The sequence below is a fragment of the Doryrhamphus excisus genome, chromosome 4 (genome assembly GCF_030265055.1).
Source record: "Doryrhamphus excisus isolate RoL2022-K1 chromosome 4, RoL_Dexc_1.0, whole genome shotgun sequence".
NCBI lineage: Eukaryota > Metazoa > Chordata > Actinopteri > Syngnathiformes > Syngnathidae > Doryrhamphus > Doryrhamphus excisus.
In genome coordinates, this window is record NC_080469.1 from 21,450,340 (window position 1) to 21,477,213 (window position 26,874).

Consider the following 26,874-nt stretch of genomic DNA (forward strand, 5'->3'; position numbering starts at 1 on the left):
ATGTCATATGATGGCAATTCATTTGAAGACTGTTGACCTGATACCAGGTTACAAAGTGGCTTTAAATCATTCATTCATTCATTCATTCATTTTCTACCGCTTTTCCTCACGAGGTCCACAGGGGGTGCTGGAGCCTATCCCAGCTGTCTTTGGGCGAGAGGCGCGGGGTACACCCTGGAATGGTGGCCAGCCAATCACAGGGCACATATAGACAAACAACCATTCACACTCACATTCATACCTATGGACAATTTTATGGTTTAGGGTTTAATTTCATTTGAACATGCATCAGATTACAATTGAATGCATCACATAATCAGTTCCCAGTTCCACATGTCCAAAAGGAGTAGGAAGAAGCAAAGCTTATTAAATCCTACCCCTCCATCTGGTACTTTTACAATCAGTAACTGTTACATTTGTTCACTTCCTGCTTTCCATAATACACTTTAAGGTTTTTTTTTTGTTTTTTTTAAATAATGTACCTCGTACCAAAGTATGAGGTGATATGAGCATCCAATGACATAATGGGTACCATAGTAAGTGTCAATATAGTGATATATATAGCACATCATGACTGGTTCAAGACTCTTCATCCTTGTATTTAGCAAACATCAACTGCTTGTATTCATTCATTCATTCATTCATTTTCTACCGCTTTTCCTCACGAGGGTCGCGGGGGGTATAATGTGTTAATATAGTTCAATTATTAATTAATTTTTTAAAATTGTATGTATTTATTATTTATATTTGATTAATATTACAATATTACAAAACAATATTTAATAAATTAAAAACCTTGTATTCTTTATACTACTGTTAAAAATTCACCAGACACATTAGGTGAAGGGAGCATGGCGAACGAGTAGTTAGCACACAGGCCTCACAGCTAGGAGACCCAAGTTCAATTCCACACTCGGCCATCTCTGTGTGGATACTCTGAGTATTAAAGTATCAGTATCGCTGATACCAGCCTGAATTTTACTCTGTATCGACTCGGAAACAAACCGTTTGTACATCGAGTTTTATAATCATTCGACAAATGGACAATTCGATTCTAAGGTGGATGTTTTCCTTGATGGCGGCAGTGTTTGTCAAACATTCATTCATTCATTTTCTACCGCTTTTCCTCACGAGGGTCGTGGGGGGTGCTGGAGCCTATCCCAGCTGTCTTCGGGCGAGAGGCGGGGTATACCTTGGACTGGTGGCCAGCCAATCACAGGGCACATATAGACAAACAACCATTCACACTCACATTCATACCTATGGACAATTTGGAGTCGCCAATTAACCTAGCATGTTTTTGGAATGTGGGAGGAAACCGGAGTACCCGGAGAAAACCCACGCATGCACGGGGAGAACATGCGAGGGTGGAATTGAACCCTGGTCTCCTAGCTATGAGGTCTGCGCGCTAACCACTAGACCGCCGTGCCGCCATCAACCACGTTGTTGTTCTTAATTTTTCATGTAACCGTTTTGAATGGTTTAATTTTTTTTTTTTTTGCAATGTAGCGAGCGACACCGATGTGTGCGCGCACAATTTTGCATTATTTTGTTTATATCCATTTTGGCAAAAAATAAAAATAATAATGATAATAATAAAAACAATGAACAAAAACTTAGTTCAAAGGTCTCAAAGCAGAGGTTAGCTCATTTGCATGTGGTAGTTTATTTTTTTGTAACATGTACACGTTTTGTCAGAGTTGATGTGTTGTACTTCGGAGATCTAAGCAGCTGAAATATTTATTATTATTTATTATTATTTATCCCTGCGGAGTCAATGTATATACAGTAAACCTCGGATATATCGGATTCAATTGTTCCCACTGGTTTTGTCCGATATAAGCGAAATCCGTTATATGCGTATACCGGAAAATGCCCGTTTTAAGCATATATCGGATTTATATCCGGTATATGCGTGAATCGGATTTTATCCGTTATAAAAAGGCACTTCCTTGACTATGTTTCCAATGTACCTGGACGCGCAGGCAACGCTGCAAACGCTGCAAATGACGTCGTATAGCGGCCTGTCACGATTCGGCGAATCGGAGCGCCACGATGCGGCCATCCGATATATGCGAGGGAAATTTAATGGAAATGCATTGGAACGGGACTGGAGATTTTGTCCGAAATAGGCGAAATCCGTTATAAAAAATCCGATATATGCAATGAATTTTTATTGGAAATGCATTACAGAAAAATTGGTTCTTTTTTATCCGTCCGTTGTGAGCGAATTTCCGATATATCCGAGGTTTACTGTATTTGTATTTGGTCATAACTGCAAATCGCTGTCTCGAAGTGACCGCACCCACATTTGTATTGTATCAGTGCCGTATTCTACTTTTGAAACAGTTAGCTGAACTTCACTTCTGGAATATAACCTTGCTTCTTCTCGAGTCCAAGCTGCTCTTCCCAAATCATCGCTATTCTCTGACCCTGCATGTGTTCATTGTCCTTCACGGTGTGTTCTCCCAGGTTGTGCTTTTGTGCGTTTGGATATTTTGCACCTCCAAAAGTACATCCCCGCTGCCCTGAATTACCCACACCCCATTGCGCGTCGCAGTTCTGCTTGCTTCTTTCACACTTTTCCATCGATCGGTTTGGAAAGAGGAGCGAAAGAACACATCAACACCACTCAGATGTCCCGAAGATCCCCTCAGCCATGCACACTTTGAAGCGTTTTATGACTTAGCGGGTCAGCAGCTCCCGCGTGGCTCTCAAGGTGACGTGGTATTGATCCCATAGGAAGTAGAAGACCTTCGAGCTGAGACATGTCATGTGTTGTTTTGTTTTTTTTCGTCTTTCGAGCGTGTGTTGACAAATCCAATTTTTTCAGGGGTACATGCATTTGGAACAGTCGGTAATCACACAGTACACTAAGTGTTAAATAAACCAAATTGTGAGCTTTGTACTGTATTTAACAAACTGCAATTATGGCGTATACCTTATATTTGTATTTTTAACATTAGGTTCCATGCACTTTAGAACAGAAACCATTGTCAATTTGTCAATTATTTGTACAAATTACTGTTTACGCTGTACATTGTTCATATTTGATGTAATCTATTTATTCTCCATTTATTATTTATTATTTATTATTTATTATGTATTATGTATTATGTATTATTTTTATTTTTATTTTTATTTTTATTTTTATTTTTATTTTTATTTTTATTTTTATTTTTATTTTTATTTTTATTTTTATTTTTATTTTTATTTTTATTTTTATTTTTATTTTTATTTTTATTTTTATTTTTATTTTTATTTTTATTTTTATTTTTATTTTTATTTTTATTTTTATTTATTTTTATTTTTATTTATTTTTATTCGTATTATTTATTATTATTTATTATTATTATTTATTATTTATTGTTATTATTTATTGTTATTTATTATTTATCATTTATTATTATTTATTATTACACAGGAGCCAGTCAACGGCATTTCATTGGCAATTTCACTGCTGTGTTATTGTGCAATGACAATAAAGAAAGTCTATGTGTAATTGAAAAATCACCAGTTGTAATTGAGTAAGCAAAACTGTTGAGAATAAACACGTAATATGGGAGGAATATGGGCATTTCACCGATATCACAGCTGAAATTTATGCTCATTTTTCGGCACGTTTGTATTGAGGTGTGGACTCCTTCTGAGCAGCAACACACGATAGTTCTTCCAGAATCTGCCCCTAGCAGAGCTCGGGGGAGGGCAGAGTTTACATATAAAGTGAGGGCCCTCTGCGCTGGGGGGTGTTCTCGGTTGGGGGCTGGGGTGTCTCTTCTCGTGGGTGGGGGGCTCTCTACCTGCCCCTGAGTTGCAGCATACTGGCCTGGGCCGTGGGTATCGTGGGCAAATAAACCTCATCTGTGTGTGTAAATGTGTTTCATTGATAAAATTCCGCCCCTCTGTGACATCACAAATGGTCAGTTTAACCACGCCTTTTGAAGGCCAGCTTTTTGAGCCATCCCAAACGTTTTTCCAGGGATCACTTCCAAATGCGCAAACCTCATTATCTGAAACGTTGGCATGGTTTAACACGAGAATACAACATTCTAACTACTTTCATAGGTCAGAAAAGTGGAAAAAGCATAATAGCATAGGTCCGTTTAACTTCTTAACACATCCACATGTGTTGCTTTACTGGAAAAGTTTGGGCACCCCTAATTCAGACGACCAAGTACCACAAAGGGTGATGTTAGAAGCTGAAGTGAGGCATGTTATGACTATTTGTGTGCTTTAACGTCTCTGCTAAATCACAACGTTAGATCCCATACAAGCTATGCGACTGTGATTATTTTCCTTTCTGACAAATATACAGCTACAACAAAAAAAAACACATTGACTTAATGTAGGCAATAAAACCTGTGGAAAGCTCAGATGTTTTGACATTCCCTTGGCGTAAAAACACAAGTGTTTTTGTGGAGCCATTAAATGTCAACGGCATGTAAAAACAAATCACAAGCACAAGATCGCTGACGTTTATAGTTGCAAAGTAAGGAGTGAAACACCATTTGCCGTTAACAGCGCCGCAATCTCGGAATGAAAGTGAGGCTGGGTTTTGCGAAGGGAGGGAAATACGCTTTTAAATAACTGGACCTTACACTGAACCGGAAACGTGGGCAAGAATACACGATTAAAGCGGTGGTCGCCAACCTTTTTGAGCATAAACTCCCGGGGGGGGGGGGCGACTCGACATGAAATTTGACTCTTGATTATGCTTGGATGCTCTCCATTTGGTTTCATTTTCCTGGTTTCAGTTTCAAGTTGATAAGTATCAGTTTCTCTATTTGCCTGGCATAAAATTATTCTGGAATTCTGGAATTTTGAATTAGGTGGTTGACTACTACTTTCAGAAAAGTATAAAAATCAAAATGTCTATGCTCTAAAACAACATCCTTTTAATACCTTGTTACACATTTCATTTGAATACAACAAAAATACTACTTAAATACCTCAATATCTTCGGAAAGGCGTCATGGGGAAGCAGCAACAATGTACACACATTTCTGTAACAAAAGTTGTCACATTACATTTTTCGAAGTCACGTGAGATATATACTCAATATATACACCAGGGGTCTCAAACTCAATTTACCTGGGGGCCACTGGAGCTAGGGTCTGGGCAAGGCTGGGCCGCATCAGGTTTTCCAAAAAAAAAACAAAAAAAAATGCATTTATTAAAAACAGAAAAATGAATAAACTTTGCTTTGGTTCCGATTTTCTACAAGAAAAGCTCTGATAAAACATTCCACTGTTCTCAAATATCTTACTTTTCTGCCAAATATGGCCCGCAGGATACTAGTTTGAGGCCCCTGCCTTGATATGAAAGTTTAATGTTAGTGCGGCCCGCGCAAGTTTGATATGGATGCTGTATGGTATCATGTACCCAGAAAAAATTATTACGTTTGATTAATGTTCATGTTAAAGGTTAAATAACTGTTAATAGTTATCCTCCCTATCTGTGTGGAAGTGGTAAGTTTTTGGCTTTTTAAGTTTAAAGGAAATAGCTTGGAGGCTACCGTTTAGGTCGCTAGCTCTCTAGTTTGCGAGTTAGCATGTGTCTCAAGACCCTGCAGTTGCGCAATATGTTGTAAATAAAAAGAGTATAAATGTGACTATAGTCGTGTTTTGTCATGTCTACAGGGCTCTAATAATGCTTTGTTCATTTTAATCTGAAAAAAATAATTTGTCTACCCACCAACTATATGTGGTTTCTTAAGTTTTTATTATTTGCCGTTTCATTATTATTATAATATTTATTTATTTATTAATGATTGATTTTCTTTATTCTTGATTTTTTATTTATTTTTCAGCTTATTTTGTGTAGAAAAATAAAAAGTAAGATATTTGAGAACAGTGAATGTTTTATCAGAGCTTTTCTTGTAGAAAATTGGAACCAAAGCAAAGTTTTTAAAAAAAAATTGTTTTTAATAAATGCGTTTTGTGGGCCCAGTCTCACCCAGACCCGAGCTCCAGTAAATTGACTTTGAGACCCCTGATATAATATTTAAATACTATTTAAATATAAAATATTTAAATATAAAATAATAAATAATAATAGCAGATTGCATGACACTTTTACAGGTACAATAATACCATCTCGTGAGGATAAGCGGTAGAAAATTAATGAATGTGGTCTCTTGATTGCAAAATGCTCCTGAAAAAAGGACACAAGCACATAATAATAATAATAACAATAATAATAATAATAAATACATCTAAAATATTTAATATAAAATATTTAAATATAAAATATTTAAATAATATTTAAATGTTAAATATTTCAATATAAAATATTCAAATATACATATAAAATAATAAATAATAATAGTAGATTGCATGACACTTTTAAAGATACAATAATACCAGGTGGACTGTTATATATAAAATATATAGTCTGGCCCCCGTCAATGTTGATCAATCAATACGGCCCGCCAGTCAAAAAGTTTGCCCACCCCTGGCGTAAAGTAAGGTAAACTTACCTGATGCTGTATTTTTTTTTACTTTACTTTTTACTTTACTTTAAGTTCCCATGTTTCTCCACTGTAATCTGATTATTGGATAGCATTCTTTCCACTCATTGGCCGGTCAGTCGAACTCTATAGATGAAAAGTCGAACTTTTTTCGACTATATGTACACGATGACATGCACGAATTTTCACGTGTCGCGATAATCGCTCTGTTGCGCAGATGTACTTGAAACATGACTCAAAACTTTAATTATTTGAGACTTGCTGATTATTACTAACTTAGTCCCGCCTCTGAAGTTCTCCACACAAAATAATTGTATACGGTGCTGCAGTATTTTTGATAATTTTTTTTACCTTTCAGTGTTGTTAATTTGGTTGCATTATTCCATAATGTCGGTACAATAAATCCCTTTTTAAACGCTGAACACCATTTTATGGCCGCTTTCTGTTTTGTTAGCGCTGACACTGTAGTTTGTAAACGAGTACATGTTGCACTCATAAACTTGATGGAAGATGTGATATGTGCGCGTTAGGCTCATTATCATATATTTTTATGGCGGATGTCAGAGGTCCTGCGAGAAGCGTGGCGAGTGTTTTTCTGGTGGTTGCCGTAGAAACGACATATCTTCATGCCGTGCTATACATCCGGCATGTCTTAACCACTTTATGCGGCGTTTTATGGAATACTGCAACTTGCTTAATGTGCGTAATTTACTGCTGATTGTTTATTCGGGCCATTTTGTGACTACAAAAGCATCATTATAACGATGCGTTCGCGAGGAAGTTTTCGGCCACTTGAAGTTGTGCTAAGTCATTTGTCAGCTAATGAATCGCATCTGCAGTCAAACACAGCTTCTGCCCTGATGGATTTGTACAGACACCAAACCCGCGCTGTATACCGCCGCGGGCGTCATGCATTATTCTAATCTACACCATCAGCTATAAGCGCAGAAGACGCTGATGCTAGTGGAAATATGACATGCTGCTAGACTTACATGAACATGCCAAGAGATCAATTTAAGGATTTTGTTTGTGTAACCAAACTCTTCTACTTTTCAATTGCTGCACGTAAACAAGTGAAAGTTGGCTAAATGCTGTTATGCTTCAGACAAATACACCACATGGTGGCGCTGTAATTCAACCACAAAGGGTTATTTCTCACACAGCTGAATGTGCTCGACAAAACACCCTCTGGAACCACTACCAAATTTGGTACACACCTTCAGGGAACGGATCAAATTTGAGCAAGATTGGTTCACAAACGCGGCACGGTGGTCAAGTGCTTAGCACGCAGACCCCACAGCTAGGAGACCAGGGTTCAATTCCACCCTCGGTTTGCATGTTCTCCCCGTGCATGCGTGGGTTTTCTCTGGGTACTCCGGTTTCCTCCCACATTCCAAACATGCTAGGTTAATTGGTATGAATGTGAGTGTGAATGGTTGTTTGTCTATATGTGCCCTGTGATTGGCTGGCCACCAGTCCAGGGTGTACCCCGCCTCTCGCCCAAAGACAACTGGGATAGGCTCCAGAACCCCCACGACCCTTGTGAGGAAAAGCGGTAGAAATTGAAATTAATGGTTCACAAATGCGGCACGGCGGTCGAGTGGTTAGTGCACAGACCCCACAGCTAGGAGACCAGGGTTCAATTCCACCCTCGGTTATCTCTGTGTGGAGTTTACATGTTCTCCCCGTGCATGCGTGGGTTTTCTCCGGGTACTTCGGTTTCCACCCACATTCCAAAAACATGCTAGATTAATTGGCGACTCCAAATTGTCCATAGGTATGAATGTGAGTGTGAATGGTTGTTTGTCTATATGTGCCCTGTGATTGGCTGGCCACTCGCCCAAAGACAGCTGGGATAGGCTCCAGCACCCCCCACGACCCTCGTGAGGAAAAGCGGTAGAAAATGAATGAATGAATGTTTGACAAACACTGCCGCCATCAAGGAAAACATCCACCTTAGAATCTAATTGTCCATTTGTCGAATGATTATAAAATTCGATGTACACGGTTTGTTTCCGAGTCGATACAGAGTAAAATTCAGGCTGGTATCAGCGATACTGATACTTTAATACTCAGAGTATCCACACAGAGATGGCCGAGGGTGGAATTGAACTTGGGTCTCCTAGCTGTGAGGCCTGTGTGCTAACTACTCGTTCGCCATGCTCCCTTCACCTAATGTGTCTGGTGAATTTTAAACAGTAGTATAAAGAATACAAGGTTTTTAATTTATTAAATATTGTTTTGTAATATTGCAATATTAATCAAATATAAATAATAAATACATAAAATTTAAAAAATAATTAATATTTGAACTACATTAACACATTATAATATTCATTCATTCATTTTATACCGCTTTTTCCTCACCAGGGTCGCGGGGGTGCTGGAGCCTATCCCAGGTGTCTTTGGGCGAGAGGCGGGGTACACCCTGGACTGGTGGCCAGCCAATCACAGGGCACATATAGACAAACAACCATTCACACTCACATTCATACCTATGGACAATTTGGAGTCACCAATTAACGTAGCATGTTTTTGGAATGTGGGAGGAAACCGGAGTACCCGGAGAAAACCCACGCATGCACGGGGAGAACATGCAAACTCCACACAGAGATGGCCGAGGGTGGAATTGAACCCTGGTCTCCTAGCCGTGAGGTCTGCGCGCTAACCACTTGACCGCCATGCCGCCCTGACCTCAATGACATTTATTGTACCGTTAGATATTTCACTAGTCTACTGTACTCATTTTGGGTTAGCGTAACGTCCATTCTGGGATCAGCCTACTTTAGGCGGACCAACCAGGACACTTCATCGTGGTAACCTCGTTAGTGTTCAGAGTTGTAGCAATCCACACATCATTAGCATGTTAGCATGAGATGGTGGGTTCATGTCTGCGTGGAGTTTGCATGTTCTCCCCGTGCATACATGGCTTCCTCCCACATTCCAAAAATATCCATGCAAGGTTAATTGGAGACTATAAATTGTCCGTGTGCCCTGCGATTGGCTCTCGACCAGCCCAGTGTGCCAGCTGGGATAGGCTCCAGCACACCTTCAACCCTAGTGAGGTCCAGCTGGACAGACTTTGTTTTTGACGATGCTACGCTTATGTTTTTGTGTCTGTGTTAGCAATAACCAGAAATGCAAGAACTAGAAAATGGCAGGTGTTCCTGTCCAAAAGGTGCAGCCATGTTGTGACGCCATTTTTTCCACAGCCTGGCAAGAATGGTAATGTATTCCTACCACCCTCCATCGTCGTCGTTGCTAGGCAATGCCTTGTTGCTCATGTTGTTCAAACTCTCAGCATGAGGACGTAAGGCTGGGGAGAAGGAAGAGTGTTGCGTATTAGCAACACTTGCTGCTGGTGATGATGGAGTGTAGTGGAAATTAGCATCAAGTGGAAAAAAAAAACCTCACTGCCACGCCAGCCATTTTCAGCAGAATCTTGTGTGTCCGTTCTTTTTTATCCAAGGAAATTTGCTCAGCGTGTAAATAATTAATTTCCCTATTTAAAGAGCTTCATGTTTGATTTATTGTCAGGTTGCACTGAGGTGACTTTTACCGTCGTGTTTACTTTTGATTGACTTGAACACAATGCCATAATGTGTTGGAAACCGCTTACTAATTACTACATAGTACTTCCATGCCCATACTATCCATACTCCATACTACATACCCAATCCATCAGACAGTATGCAAAGCATTTACACTACAGTGTGCTACATGATAACCCACAATGCATTGCGCTCCTACCCAGGCTGAAGCTGATTTCACTTTAGCTCTAAATTCTTTAAATACATTATTTTATTGAGTTTTTTTTTTTTAATCAGGCGAGAAAGTGGCCGTTTAGATCCTGAGTGTGCCATTTATTTGTCTAAATACCAACCGTTTACAATTTTGTTCGGACAAATCCAGCAAAATTTAAGCTAGCTAGTGAGCAACGCACTTCAGGTTCATTCATTTATTCATTCATTTTTCATTCATTTTCTACTGCTTTTCCTCACAAGGGTTGTGGGTGGTGCTGGAGCCTATCCCAGCTGTCTTGGAGTGAGAGGCGGGGTTTTGTTTTTAATTTTTGTCAATTCTTCCAGGACTTCATGATGTGCTAAAAATAAAAATAAAAATAAAAATAAAAATAAAAATAAAAATAAAAATAAAAATAAAAATAAAAATAAAAATAAAGATAAAGATAAAGATAAAGATAAAGATAAAGATAAAGATAAAAATAAAAATAATTTTCTACATTTTTCAACATTTTCTACTGCTTTTTCCTCATGAGGGTTGTGGGGGTGTGGAGCCTATCCTAGCTGTCTTGGGGTGAGAGGGGTTTTGTTTTTCTTTTTGTTTTTTCTTCCAGGACTTCATGATGTGCTATAAATTAAAATTAAAATTAAAATTAATTCATTTTTCTACCGCTTTTCCTCACGAAGGTCGCAGGGTGTGCTGGAGCCTATCCCAGCTGTCTTGGGGCGAGAGGCGGGGTACACTGTGGACTGGTCGCCAGCCAATCACAGGGAACATATAGACAAACAACCATTCACACTCACATTCATACCTATGGACAATTTGGAGTCGCCAATTAACCTAGCATGTTTTTGGAATGGGGGAGGAAACCGGAGTGCACGGGGAGAACATGCACACAGAGATGGCCAAAGGTGGAATTGAACCCTGGTCTCCTAGCTGTGAGGTCTGCGCGCTAACCACTCGACCGCCGTGCCGCCCGTTTTGTCTTTTATTTTGTGTTAAATATTTTGGTAAAAACACATCTTGGAACAAGGTACTATTGTCTGTACATTAGGAATAAGTGGAAAGAAATGCTTCCATTGGAATTCAAATTACAAAAATACATCATACATACATTACAGTGGAACCTTGGTTAGTGTATGTTTCGGTTTACATCAATCTATGCCTGGGTTCTATTGTGCTATTTGGGTTGTCACACAATATGATATGTTGTTGTGGTATTACAATGCCCTGGGCTAGCTAGCACACTTTACCCACAATTCTTTGCTTTTTGTATTGATCCCGGATGCAAAATAACCCACAATGGAGCCAAAGAAGGTTCCAAGTGCCTGTATTTGGATAAAGACCTCATCATATGTGGATATGTATCTCCTTGTCCGTGTCACCGTCTCTGAAGGTCTTCTTCGGGGTCAGACGGATACCACTTGGTATCCAGGGCTTATTGTTAACAAGGCAGCGTATGGAGTCGTCCTTCCTGGTAGAACAACATCAATACAGACGTTGATGTAGTTTGTAGTGCAGGCCACCATTTCCTCCATATTGTCACTGTGGGCCCCATATTGCCATGCCTCAGCCTCGAGTAACGAAACGACCCGAAATGAATAAATTCCTCACTTTAAAGATTCTATTATTTGGACTTGACTCGACCTGTCTTGTCTTGACTTGAGATTAAAAACTTACAACCTACTTGAGACTTAAAAAACAATGACCCCCCCCCCCCCATCGCTTATTGACCAAAACATTCCAGAACGCTAATCTCGTGGCTCCATAGCATGATCAAAATAACTCACGCCTGTTTTTCCGAATATTTTTTTTCCAGTGAAATGTGATTGGATAGCAGAAAAGTGATTTAGTGTATGTCACAATGACAACAAGCTTAGGGTAGAGGATGGGGGTGTGGGGGGGGCTCATCCTATTAGGAAGATTAGAAGGGCATTATCATCATACTCGCGTTGCCTTTGTGCTCAGCCTGTTGGCGATTCAATCGGCGTCGCAGATAAAGACGTTTCATCAGCGAGAGTGGTACAATCCTAAAGTCGATATGAGTCGATGAGTCGACTTAAGCTTGCAAGGGGGGGGGGGGGGGCAGACGGAAGACATCATAAGGACTTTTAGAATAGAGGCTTGGGCAATCTATACATAATTATCAGTTTGATTGACACTGTCGGAGAGCTATTCGGTTCATCGTTCCGCCGTTGTGTCTCGGGCTTGACACTTCGACCAATAGGCGTCATATAAAGGTGATGGCGTACGTGTGTGCAGGTGTGTATGTGACCTCCAGGAATCAGCACCCGTATCTCACCTTTCCACCCCATTCTTATTGGTGAGAGCGCAGGCATGGCCGCCGCCTGACGAGCAGCGCCTGCGTCTCTTCTTGCACTTTGAGGTCAAACACAGTTGGGGGCAGGATTTAGGGAGTGGTAGTAGCTGTGTCTAAAAATAGACGTACGGCGACTGCTAAATTGTGTTGATGAATCGAACGCTGGTAGCAGCTTAACAACATGTTTAACTCTTTCAGTACCAAATACATTTTTATTAGGGATGGCCGATATCGGCTTTTTTTTTTGATGAAAACCGATATCAGCCGATACCGATACGTGTAACATGACATTTTCACAATCGGGAAAAAATGTAATAGCAATATCAACTATGCTTTTTGGAATTGCATGGGTGGCTACATCTTCCTTAATCCTTGAAAAGTTAGCCAGATTGTTACAAATAAATACAAGTGCAATTAATTATATGGTTTAAGATTTGTAGCGTAATATAAATGAATATACATTTCATATTGTCATATGGTGATATAGGCAAAGGTCCATATCACCCAACCCTATTTTATATAATTAGGGTTTTATTAAAATCCTGGTATATAATATATATCGGGATTTTCCCAATTCAGCTCACTTGGAAGTAGATTTTCCTCCATGCGGCCCCTCAGCTAAAATGAGTTTGACACCCCTGCTCTCGGATATTCACTCCTGCGACCCAGAAGACGGTGACGCTCCAATTGCAGCTGTGCGCTTCCGTGTAAAGTAAAGAACACAGTGGACGAGAACATCCAATTCATTCATTCATTTACTACCGCTTTTTCCTCACAAGGGTCGCGGGGGGTGCTGGAGCCTATCCCAGCTGTCTTCAGGCGAGAGGCGGGGTACACCCTGGACTGGTCGCCAGCCAATCACAGGGCACATTTAGACAAACAACCATTCACACTCACATTCATACCTATGGACAATTTGGAGTGGCCAATTAACTAGCATGTTTTTGGAATGTGGGAGGAAACCGAAGTACCCGGAGAAAACCCACGCATGCACAGGGAGAACATGCAAACTCCACACAGAGATGGCCGAGGGTGGAATTGAGCCCTGGTCTCCTAGCTGTGAGGTCTGCACGCTAACCACTAGACCGCCGTGCCGCCCCATCCAATTCATATTTTTCTTTATTTTCCTGTTTATTTATTTCCACACTCACACACATGAGAAGGACAGAGAGGAACTAGAGAGGTGTGAGTTGGAGATACATGCGTACCGTATATGGTGTTGGAAATGTACTGTTGTTTGTATTCAGGTCAAAAAATGTCATGTAATGTAATTAATTAATTAGTTACTGCTGTTAACACATTTTTTTTTTACAAAAAGTTTTTTTTTTAGTTAAAAAAAAATAGTTCTACTGCTGGGGCTACACGGTGGTGAGTGGTTAGCGCGCAGACCTCACACCTAGGAGACCTGAGTTCAATCCCACCCTCGGTTTGATGGTCTCCCCGTGCATGTGTGGGTTTTCTCCGGGTACTCCGGTTTCCTCCCACATTCCAAAAACATGCTAGGTTACTCCATGTACTCCAAATTGTCCATAGGTATGAATGAGAGTGTGAATGGTTGTTTGTCTATATGTGCCCTGTGATTGGCTGGCCACCAGTCCAGGGTGTACCCCGCCTCTCGCCCGAAGACAGCTGGGATAGCCTCCAGCACCCACCTCACCCTCGTGAGGATAAGTGGTAGAAAATGAATGAATTAATGTACCACTTCCACACGGAATGGGAGGATACCTTTTAGTGGTATCCATACCACTATGCCAATGTTCGGACATGCCATAGCACAACACCATGTGTATACCTATGGACAATTTGGAGTCGCCAATTACCACCCAAGTGGAGATTCCAAACCAGCGATCGCCTTACTGTGTGGCCAACATGCTTACCACTCGGTCACCGTGCGGCCTTGAAGGAGATTGGTGTTAGACAAGTAGATTTTTGGACTGGTGTGGTATCTTTTAGCTCCATTAGGAGATGTTAATACATACAAATATATATAATCCTGTCCTGGTCATTAAATACAATGTAAAATGACAGCTTTTTTTGTGTGTTTTTGTCCGTTTTCTTGTGAAATGATATTTTTAGCTGCATACTGTATGTTGGTGCATGAGCAATGGTGTCCGTCATTGCTTGTTAGAACTGACCCGGTGCAACTCAAACACCCACTGTCGGTCAGTCTTGGCTATCTTGTCACAAATTGAGCAAACGCTTGATAGATAGAAAAGAAATATAGTTGCGCTTCATCCCTGTGGGCTCCCAACGTTAATAGAGCTGCGTTCACAAGCGCTTTTGAGAAGGAGGCAGATTGTGAGCGTCTCAGACTGCTGAAAAGTTGAAATGAAAGAAATTGCGAGGCAGCTGTCGCCACAAGTTTTTCGCCCATTGGCTTTTTAGACCAACCTTGTGTTTTTTTTTGTCTGCTTTTCTTAGTTCTTGACTCGACGTTTGTGTTTTCATCTTGCTCTTTCCGAGGACTCCGTGTTTTGATTCGTCATGCTCGTCTGTGGCCATGCCAATCATTTTGTTGCAATGTAACTGAGAGTTTATGGTGAAGTCGCACAGAAGGACTTTTGTGTGAGTTCATAATAACGTAACAACATTGTTACGCCTGCATTGCATTCCGATAGATGTGATAAAAGCCACTTATTCATGCTCATCTGCAGGCTTGTGGTGGCCCTGACATCCATTGTGACATTTTCTTTCTTTCACTTCCCTTTTTATGTTTGTTTTTATTTATTTATTTCAAGGACCCGTTCCACTTATTGCATTGAAATGGATTATTATTCATTCGTTAATGTTTTTTTTTTTTTTTTTTTTAGGCTTGTTGAACACTCCCCAGAAACATAATAGTTGTGTTGCTCCAGAGAGCACTTTATATCACTTTGGTCTACTTTACTGCTTTATTAAACACTGTGATGAAAAAGAAGCTCCCTAATTGAAAATGCCACAGTCATTACCGTCCGCTGCCTTTTGCCGAGCATTCACAGTTTTTTTTTTTTTATTATTGGTTGAAATATCGTTTAAAAGTGCACAATTGCACAAAACTGTAGCAGGTGTGCAAAGACACACACACACACTGTCATGTCTTCTTCAGTGTGACTCGTGGATGAAAACTCATTAGCAGGTAATCCCGGATCAAAGCCGATGAGGGCATCGCCGTAAAAAACCGAATGCAAAGCGCGCGGTGGTTTACAGTCGGGATTAGGGGTTACATCGCTGTGTCTGATTGCGGAGGAGGTGTCGTCATGGACAAAAGCCGCCGCCAGCAGCAGAAGCAGCCAATCTCAGCTGCGTGCCGTCTGCACATTGGAGATGCTCCTGTTTTATTTAAAACATGCAACTTGAGAGAGAGAGAGAGTCGTTCTTATTGTTACCATGGTAACCAAACCCGTAATGATTCCCTAAAATGAATCATCTAAATAATGGGTGGGCAGTCTTGTATGCTCTGACAGTAATAAGTAGCAGTTTTCATGCATGCAAGGGTTCGACCCTGGCCGCTTACTGTGCCAATACAAAGACATACTGAACAATGCCACTTTATATTCGGGGGCCTTGAATAAATATAAGACAACTGAATCGTTCATGGCTGGGTGAATTTTTGCAAATTCAATAAATGGAATATTTTCATAGAGTATTTTACCATTAATAGAGCCCAAGCGGCATGAAATAACACCCCTATAGTCACATTTACACTTGTATTACCCAATATAGTAGACACAATAATAGCAAATAAGCTGAGACATTAATGAGGTAAGTTCGATTTGCTACCAGTGTAGAACTTGTAGCACTTTGAGATTTCCGTAATGTAAAGTGCAATATAAATAAAATTTATTATTATTATTATTATTATTATTAGAATACTACTCCATCGCCGCTGTTTGTGGTTCAGGAGATACTCACATTGTTTCAATTAACCAGCAGAGAACACACATGCAGTGAAAATTCACACAGGAGCTGCTGTCGGCTGCTCTCTACACTGATAACCTGCTGCTAGCACTCGGCTAACAACGACAATACCAAATATTGTATCACATTTCATAGCACATTTTTTTAAAATGCTTTATATTTGCTTGAAAATTTTCTTAATTTAAGCCATGAATAGGTACAATTTAAAAAAATAAAAATAAACCATATTCAAACACAAAACAGCAATCCTTTATCAGTGAAGTAAGACTCAAGTGTGATTATTTAATTTGAGGTATTTTAAAGAATATTTTTCTTTTTTCTCTCACTGAAACAATACCATAACATTGATGTTTTTTATATCCATGTTAGCTTGTGATGACTGGTGTGGTAACTGTAGAGTTGGAGTGGTTTCATTCATTCTTTCTTTTGAATACAGACAAACAACCATTCACACTCACCAAATCGTATGCTAAACCCAATCAATTTTCCTCGAATAAATAATATAAATGCAATTAATCCAGTCAAAAAAGCCAAAAATATCTTTCCCAACTGTACAGTAACCAGGACGTCAATTCTGAACGTTAACCAAAAACATGCTAACCAGAGCAGACGCTAACAGAGGGTCCACTGTACAATAAAAATGCTTACTTTGTTGAGATACTGTATACAGTTGTACTTTGTGGTTAGAACATCGAACCCAGGACTCATTGAGTAATGACTGCTTGCAATTTCCAATGGTGTTACACTATATTATTTTATGATGTGGACACATAATTTAGTGGGTGTGGCTTATACACCAGAATTTACGGTACGGTATCGGGTCATACAAGTGCAAAGGTGACCATAGGGGTGTTATTTCATGTCTAGAGGACTCTAATAATGTTTAAAAAAAGGTCATAAATAGGTTTTCTATGCTCCAATGTGATTATTTTATATATAAAGGGATTATTCTATAACTTATGTAACAGCTTACATTCATACCTATGGACAATTTGGAGTCGCCAATTAACCTAGCATGTTTTTGGAATGTGGGAGGAAACCGGAGTACCCGGAGAAAACCCACGCATGCACGGGGAGAACATGCAAACTCCACACAGAGATGGCCGAGGGGGGAATTGAACCTCAGTGTCCTAGCTGTGAGGTCTACGCGCCAACCACTAGACCACCGTGCAGCCTCATCCCAGAATATTTGTGAATAAATTATTTTTTTCCTGTGTCGGTATAGTGGTTTAGAAATTTGAGCTGTCGCAAAAAAAAAAAAACGTTCATGTGAAAATATGTTTTTCTCCATTTTCTTGTTGGCAACTGATATTTTGCTGAAACTTACCCGCCTTCTATTGCTGATTACTAAAAAACGGAAAAAAGGTAGAAACAAACCTTTTTTCCTGATGAAAGACGAGACTCTAATATATATATATTTTTGGTAATTTCCATGTTTATATAGCCATAAATATTATATTGTGGGTGCCTTGAAGAATTGGTGCATTGTCTAAGATGGCTGGTGCTGAAGGGGTTGTCTTTAGAAAAATGGCTGTGATGGAATTCATTCATTCATTCATTTTCTATTGCTTATCCTCACAAGAGTCGCGGGGCATGCTGGAGCCTATCCCAGCTGTCTTCGGGCGAGAGGCGGGGTACACCCTGGACTGGTGCTAGGATGGAATGAGTTGTTATAATTGTATAATTCATTCATTCATTCATTTTCTACCGCTTTTTCCTCACGAGGGTCGCGGGGGATGCTGGAGCCTATCCCAGCTGTCTTCAGGCGAGAGGCAGGGTACCCCCTGGACTGGTGCTAGGATGGAATGTGTTGTCCATTCATTCATTCATTTTCTACCGCTTATCCTCACGACGGTCGCGGGGGTGCTGGAGCCTATCCCAGCTGTCTTCGGGCGAGAGGCGGGGTACACCCTGGACTGGTGCTAGGATGGAATGAGTTGTTATAATTGTATAATTCATTCATTCATTCATTTTCTACCGCTTTTTCCTCACGAGGGTCGCGGGGGATGCTGGAGCCTATCCTAGTTGTCTATGGGCGAGAGGCGGGGTACCCCCTGGACTGGTGCTAGGATGGAATGAGTTGTTATAATTGTATAATTGTCTGTGAAATCCCTGTCTATACAGTATATCTACTACAGTGAATTACACTTCACAACCAAAGGGGGCGCTTGTGAGCAAACCAACACCATAATGTCCCAAGTGTAACTTGTGATGTTTTTTCTCCTTTATAAAAATAGACTGGAGCAATAACTGCAGATGGTGTACCACAGTGGTTGTCACGGTGATGAATGGTCTCCAGGGCAACACAAGAAGTCTATTTGGGGGGGTGATCTTAAAAAAAAAAAAAAAAAAAAAAGTAGGAAGGAAGTAGATAACAGAGATTGAGGAGACGCCACCCCTGCTTGATGGATTCATCCTCGTCGGTGGTGTTGATATTTTACCGCTGCTTCATCCGACAAGATATTTGTGGCCTAGATGGGAATCAACATCTAAGACAAAATTCCACAGAAAATAGTTAGGAATGTCAGGAATTGAAGTCCTTTTGATGACTGTCATCGACGGGGGTTACCTCGCAGGTTATACCCGAGTTACGATTGCCGTGGAAGTGACAGTGAAAGCACGTCACGGTTTGTTTCGGCGTAGCCTACTAACATTCCTTTGTACCTGCTCGCTAATCTGTGCATGTCTAACTGCGATACTGCGCATGCATAATCGTATTTCCTGTCCCACTCGCTGATGAGTAAACAAGCTCGGATTCCCCGCTAACAGGGAGATCAAAGGGAATGCTCAATGTCATGCTAAATATCGTGCATCTGTGTGTGTGTGTGTGTGTGTGTTTTCTGCGCCCCTCCTGCACATGTAAATTAGCCTTAATAACGCATAAGTCAAATCAAAGGAAGTGAGGATTGTGAGTACAAACTGCAACAACACATCAGAGATTGTTTGTTTATTGGATCAGAGGAATACGACGCTTAGCAAGGTGATGGTGTTGGCTGCAGAAGGAATACGTAAATGGGCGCTACTTACTCTCTGGGTGTCCTAACTTTATCTAGCCTGAGATGAACTGAAAATCCATAGATAACGGTCATTCATTCATTCTTTCTTTCTTTCTTTCTTTCTTTCTTTCTTTCTTTCTTTCTTTCTTTCTTTCTTTCTTTCTTTCTTTCTTTCTTTCTTTCTTTCTTTCTTTCTTTCTTTCTTTCTTTCTTTCTTTCTTTCTTTCTTTCTTTCTTTCTTTCTTTCTTTCTTTCTTTCTTTCCTTCTTTCCTTCTTTCCTTCTTTCCTTCCTTCTTTCCTTCTTTCCTTCTTTCCTTCTTTCTTTCCTTCTTTCCTTCTTTCCTTCTTTCTTTCTTTCTTTCTTTTTCTTTCTTTCTTTTTCTTTCTTTCTTTCTCTCTTTCTCTCTTTCTCTCGCTCTCTCTCTCTTTCTCTCTTTCTCTCTCTTTCTTTCTTTATCTCTTTCTCTCTTTCTCTTTCTTTCTCTCTTTCTTTCTCTCTTTCTCTCTTTCTTTCTCTCTTTCTCTCTTTCTTTCTCTCTTTCTTTCTCTCTCTCTCTCTCTCTCTCTTTCTCTCTCTCTCTCTCTCTCTCTTTCTCTCTCTCTCTTTCTCTCTCTCTCTCTTTCTCTCTCTCTGTTTCTTTCTCTCACTCTTTCTCTCTCTCTGTTTCTCTCTTTCTCTCTCACTTTCTTTCTCTCTTTCTTTCTCTCTTTCTCTCTTTCTTTCTCTCTTTCTCTCTTTCTCCTCTTTCTCTCTTTCTCTCTCTCTCTTTCTCTCTTTCTCTCTTTCTTTCTCTCTTTCTCTCTCTCTCTCTCTCTCTCTCTACCTACCGCTTTTCCTAACGAGGGGGTCGCGGGGCGAGAGGCGGGGTTCACCCTGGACTGGTGGCCAGCCAATCACAGGGCACATATAGACAAACAACCATTCACACTCACATTCATACCTATGGACAATTTGGAGTCGCCAATTAACCTATCATGTTTTTGGAATGTGGGAGGAAACCGGAGTACCCGGAGAAAACCCACGCATGCACGGGGAGAACATGCAAACTCCACACAGAGATGGTCCAGGGTGGAATTGAACCCTGGTCTCCTAGCTGTGAGGTCTGCGCGCTAACCACTTACTTCAAAACCATATTTGTTTATCTTTTTTTGTATTATTAGACTAAATATTTATAATTTTAAAAAGTTTACATTGCCCGAAAACAGGGGTGGGCAAATATTTTGGCCCGTGGGCGGCATTGAGTTAACAAAAAGAACATATATTTAACACACACACTATTTTATGCTTATAATTTTCCTTGAATTATTTGTCTAATTTCATCTGTAAAGTTGTTATACTATCAGCTGTATGTTCTCATGTCCCTTTTTTCAGAAGCACTTTAAACATTAGACCACATCAAACTATGTACCGTATTTTCCGGACTATAAGTCACACTTTTTTTCATAGGTTGGCTGTTCCTGAGACTTATACTCCAGAGCGACTTATAAATGAAAAAAACTGTTTATGTTCGATAAACAATGGACACCTTTTCTGTTCATGTTTTGTCTTTCCTACATGGACGCCCCTTCCCTTCATAATGACAGCATTTGATTCATCAACTCAGCTTCTTTACGCTTATCAATACCACTATAAGTCATTTTCTTATCATTGAAAGAATCTATTGCGGTATATAAAAAATATGGCCTAACTCTACCATTCAGGTTCGGTTATGCTTCAGGGTCATGACCAGTGATGGGAATAACGGCGGTTAAATACACAACATTAATTTTTTTCAGTAACGGGTAATCTAACTACCGTATTTTCCGGACTATAAGTCGCACTTTTTTTTTCATAGGTTGGCTGTTCCTGCGACTTATACTCCAGAGCGACTTATAAATGAAAAAAGTGTTTATGTTCCATAAACACTGGACACCTTTTCTGTTCATGTTTATTTTTGGTGTAGCTGAATAAGCATTGTGTTAGCATATCTTACACCTATTCAGCCTGTTCTCTATTCTTTTATTGTTAGAACTTGCCTTCCAAGAGGACGTAATGTCTGTTTTGGTTAAGTAGTTTGGAAAATAAATTACACGCAAAAAATGCCACTTATACTCCAGTGCGACTTATGTATGTTTTTTTCAAGCGTATAATATAACTAGTATTATATTAATACATTAATTTATTACAGAAGGTCGGTCTCTAACCAAATCGTATGCTGAACCCAATCAATTTTCCTCGAAGAAATAATATAAATGCAATTAATCCAGTCAAAAAAAGCCAAAAATATCTTTCCCAACTGTACAGTAACCAGGACATCAATTTTGAACATTAACCAAAAACATGCTAACCAGGGCAGACGCTAACAGAGGGTCCACTGTACAATAAAAATGCTTACTTTGGTGAGATACTGTATACAGTTGTACTTTGTGGCTATAACACAACACTATATACATTTTTGATGTGGACACATAATTTAGTGGGTGTGGCTTATACACCAGAATTTCCGGTACGGTATCGGGTCATACAAGTGCAAAGGTGACCATAGGGGTGTTATGTCATGTCTAGAGGACTCTAATAATGTTTAAAAAAGGTCATACATAGGTTTTCTATGCTCCAATGTGATAAACAAGGGATTATTGTATAACTTATGTAACAGCTTACAGTAAAGTGTTTTGGTTGTCAATTTGTGCCGTTTTAATTGACCGTGGAACACAAACAGTGATTTTCACTTTTTTCCCCAATTGTGACTCATACTTTTATTAATGTTTCATGCATTTTAAATTCATAGCTTTTATGGTTTTGCATATAATTACTGATAGCGACTGGTTACGAACATTAACATTAACAACATCAGGCAGGGCCCTTTATGAAAAGCACCTGCTGTGCGTCTATAATTTAAAAAGTTTAGCGTCGGCCCTGCCTGACCTTCAAGTTGGTGAATAAGTAAAAGCCAGAGCAAGCAGCGTGATGAAGATGTTCTCTTGTTGCAGCTCAGGGGTTTACTGACATCTGAATTTGAGCTCATCAGCAAAGCCTCGCCGGCGTAATGAAGGCACATTATGTGAGCAAACTTTTCTTCCCCCGTTCCGTCATTATGTTTAAAAAAAAAAAAAGATGTTTTCCAGGTGCAAATGAGGAGAACCGCAAAAGATGCTGTTTTCATGCTCGTTGGTTGCAGGCTTCTCTAAAATAGCCATGATGCACAGATGAATGATAGCGCCGGTGAGATAACAGTGATTTATGCTAACACGGTCAAATCAACCAATTAAAGACTTGGTCAATGACAGGCACGTGCTCATCAGCCTTCCATTATAATTAACCAACTTACGTTTGCCATGTCGCAATCTGTCAGTCAACGCCATCCGTATTGTCCCACGGGGTAGTCACCCCAATTATGTCACCCAAACACGACGCCCACCTCACGTAGCCGGTGCTTATTTTGCACGGCTAATCGGTGGGCTACAGGCTATGCCGCTTCAAAATAAAAAGATTTAATTAAAATATAATAATATATAATAAAATAATATAATAATAATAATATATAATAATAATATATAATAATAATATAATAATTTAAATAAAAAAGATTTTAATTTAAATTACTGCTCCATATATGCATTCTGTCATTAAACCTCATTAGCCAGAGCATATGAACGCAGTCACTTTGGTTATTGACAATCTGCCAGAGTATTAACAAGATGATAAATTTGCAAGTATGACTAATTCCTGAATGAAATGCAAGTACTCAGCTTCTCTCAAGTCATCGTGACCAACAATGACATGCATGGACGTGTTCCAAATGATGAAAAAAATGTAGGCAGCATTAAATACTGACTGTAGTACTTTAAAACCGCAGTATGCGGCGACTTGACCTCAACATTCATTCATTCATTTTCTACCGCTTTTCCTCACGAGGGTCGCGGGGGGTGCTGGAGCCTATCCCAGCTGTCTTTGGGCGAGTCAAAAATATTGACTGAGTGATGCAAAGGTGTCTAAAGTGCGGACCGGGGGCCATTTGTAAGTCGCAATTTCAGAAACAACAAAAGGTTGTAATTTTTGGAAAACGAGGTAATGGAAAGTTAAAATATTATTGAAATAAAGTCATAATTATCAATTAAAATAGTTGGTAAATTTTAAAAAAGCAGCTGAAATTTTAAATATTTTATAATAATATATATTATTATTTTATTATTATTATTTTATAATAACAATAATAGTATTTTAAATAAAGTCAAAATATTAAGAGGAAAAAAATGTCATTCTAATGAGAAAACCATGAGGAAAAACTATGTAATTTTAATACAATAGAAGGATTAAAGAAAGTCATTTGAAAAAAATACCAAAACAAAATAAATATTCCAAAAATTTTGAGTATTTCGGAACTGGGGTTGTGGGAGAAAAGCCAAAGTAGTGACATTTCTAAGATCCGGTATTGGGTCAAAATAGGAGAAATGTCATGAACGGGAGCAGAAATTGACTTTTGCATCAGAGTTTCTTGGAAACTACAAGGCGGATCATTATAAGCAGCTGGTGGCAAACCTCCTGAAGTCCAACAAAGCCCCGGGCTGCAATATGTCAAGATACACTTTTTGCGTTCTCATCTAGATTTCTTCCCATGGAACAGTGGAGAAATAAGCGATGAGCTAGATATTCAATCACTTGATGTTTTAAGACAGGGCAAACTATGGCCCTGGGGCCACATGTAGCCCACCAAGTGTTTGAATCCGGCCCGCCAGTTGCTTTGTAAGTAAGTATTTCAACTTTTAACATACAAACTGGCAACATAACTTGCAAGTCAGATGTCTTACTTAGTAAAAAAAAAAAAAAAAAAAAAAAAAGAAACAAAACTGTAAAATTAAATTACTGTATTTTCCGGAGTATAAGTCGCACAAGGTAGGTAGAAAAAAAAAACATACATAAGTCGCACTGGAGTATAAGTGGCATTTTTTGCGGGTAATTTATTTTCCAAACTACTTGACCAAAACAGACATTACGTCATCTTGGAAGGCAAGTTCTAACAATAAAAGAATAGAGAACAGGCTGAATAGGTGTAATATATGCTAACACAATGCTTATTCAGCTACACCAAAAATAAACATAAACAGAAAAGGTTTTTCATTTATAAGTCGCTCTGGAGTATAAGTCGCAGGAACAGCCAACCTATGAAAAAAAGTGTGACTTATAGTCTGGCAAATTTGGTATTTGGAAAAAATATAGATATAGTCATCCCTCATTTATCATGGTTAATTGCTTTCAGACCCGACTGTACTCAGTACTTTGTACTTTGTACTCAGAGCATTGAAAACATAGAAACGTTTACATGATTCTAAATACAGTTTTTAACATGATTAGAGACCTCTAAGCTGCACGGTGGTTTAGTGGTTAAATTAAATTGTCCATAGGTATGAATGTGAGTGTGAATGGTTGTTTGTCTATATGTGCCCTGTGATTGGTTGGCCACCAGGGTGTACCCAGCCACTCGCCCAAAGACAGCTGGGATAGGCTCCAGCACCCCCCGCGACCCTCGTGAGGAAATGCAGTAGAAAATGAATGAATGAATGAATGAACTAACCAGCACAGTTATCAATTGATTTTCAGTTCATCTCTGGCTGGAAAGGGTTAGGGTTAGGGGGTTAGGGTTAGGGTTAGGGGGGTTAGGGTTAGAGGTGAGGGGTTAGGGTTAGGGGGTTAGGGTTAGTGTTAGGGGGTTAGGGGTAGGGTTAGGGGGGTTAGGGGTTAGGGTTAGGTTTAGGGGGTTAGGGGTTAGGGGGGTTGGGGTTGGGGTTGGGGTTGGGGTTAGGGTTAGGTTTAGGGGTTAACGTTAGGTTTAGGGAGTTAGGGGTTAGGGTTAGGGGTTAGGATTAGGGGGTAGGGGTTAGTGTTAGGGGGTTAGGGTTAATGGCTCGCCGCCATTTTCAAAACCTGAGAGACGTCTGCGTGTTACGTCACAGCTGAGCATGCGCTGAAAGATCGCACCCTGACAACTTTCCGATTAAGCGGGTACAAGATACCTCAATCGGATTGGGGAAAGGAATATTCCACCCCTGGGAATCCCATTATATATTCATTCAGATTGGCACTTTTCTTTCGGAATGAGGTGTATACAAAGGTTAGATTTTTTTCCGTTTGAGCAAATAACCTGAATGGAATTGGAATATTTGGATACATGTATACGTGACTACTGTGAGGTGTACTCACTTGACTCCTTTTTTGTGGACAGTCCATCTATACTACGAAAGACTGTATGTCTGTGTATGTCCAAATGACATTCCATAGTATTGTTTTTAGAAGTTGCAATGTAAGGTACTCACTACATACTTATACTGCATTAGGCTAGGTTGCTACCACAAAACAAGAATACAAAATGCAAGAATGCACATTTGCCAGAAGTCTTAAAGCATGTGTTCTGTCCCCGGCAGACTGCGAGCCACCAGTGCGTCCTGTATGTCAACTCTGCTTCATTCTCTGGAGAGACACGAGGACAGCGACTGTCACCATTCACTGACCATGCCGCCGTTCTTCCCAGTCCTTCTTACTCGGTGCATAATTCTCGCCGAAAAAAGTCACTAAATCTGGGTTTGTGTATGCGTGTGTTCATGCCTTTGAGCAATGACAGTCAAACTGTGCAGCTGGTCACACGCTGACAGTTGTGAACGCTCCCCCCCCGAGGACAAACTATGCAGAAAGCCTTACTGCGCCCTCTTCCATGGCCTTGTAGTGCTGTTCAATGAGGCTTATGGAATATTCTATTGTTGTTTCACTGCATTGTGATACTGGATGATCTCCAGTGAGGTTTACAGGTTCTATTAATATTATATCTTGACTTAGAGGTAGTAATCTCCAGGAGATGAAATTTTTAATTTTTAATTTTTTAATTGAAATAGCCTTGCAGCCATGTGACATTAACACAGATATAATAAGACGCTTTGTGTTGTTGATAGTCTAGTACAGGGCTGTCCAAATATTTTCCACCGTGGGCCTTAAAGTGAAAAATTAAAGCAATATTTTGCAAAGCTAAATGTTTATTTAATGTTTTGTTAAATATTTGCAATTTCTTTTGCAAATAATTTTAATTTTTTTTTTATTACATTTTCTTCTTAAATAGGTTTAGTTGGTTAGAAGAGTGCAGCTTTTGGTTGAACCTCATTGACTGGAGGTGCAGTGTGGTTTTGCCCAAACGTTCTCTATGGGTTTTGTGGACTTGACTTGGACAGGGTGTCCTGTTGTGGGGGTTGGTGGCCTTGTTCCATTCGGTTCTTGTCCAACCGGAGCAGGATCCATCGATAAGTCGAGCCTGTTCCCAATAAATCTTGGCATCTGCCATTGATTCTGTTCATAACTTTTATTGACAGAATCGTTGAGGGTGTCCAGTTTTGGAGCCTTCGGATCTGGTCTCTGGTATTTGCAGACGACTGTGGAGAGGCTGGGACTGTCAACGTTTTTGCAGCTGAGTGTGCTTCTTCTGGGATG

At 39.8% G+C, this 26,874-nt stretch overlaps 1 long non-coding RNA gene across 1 annotated transcript in view; it reads left to right on the forward strand.

Moving 5' to 3' along the window:
- LOC131128222 (uncharacterized) overlaps positions 1–26,369 on the forward strand; it is a 119,426-nt gene extending 93,057 nt beyond the window's left edge. The window contains exon 3 of the long non-coding RNA XR_009129605.1: positions 25,824–26,369. This is a non-coding gene — a long non-coding RNA (uncharacterized LOC131128222). The remainder of the gene's footprint in view (positions 1–25,823) is intronic.
- The last annotated feature ends 505 nt before the right edge of the window (positions 26,370–26,874 follow it).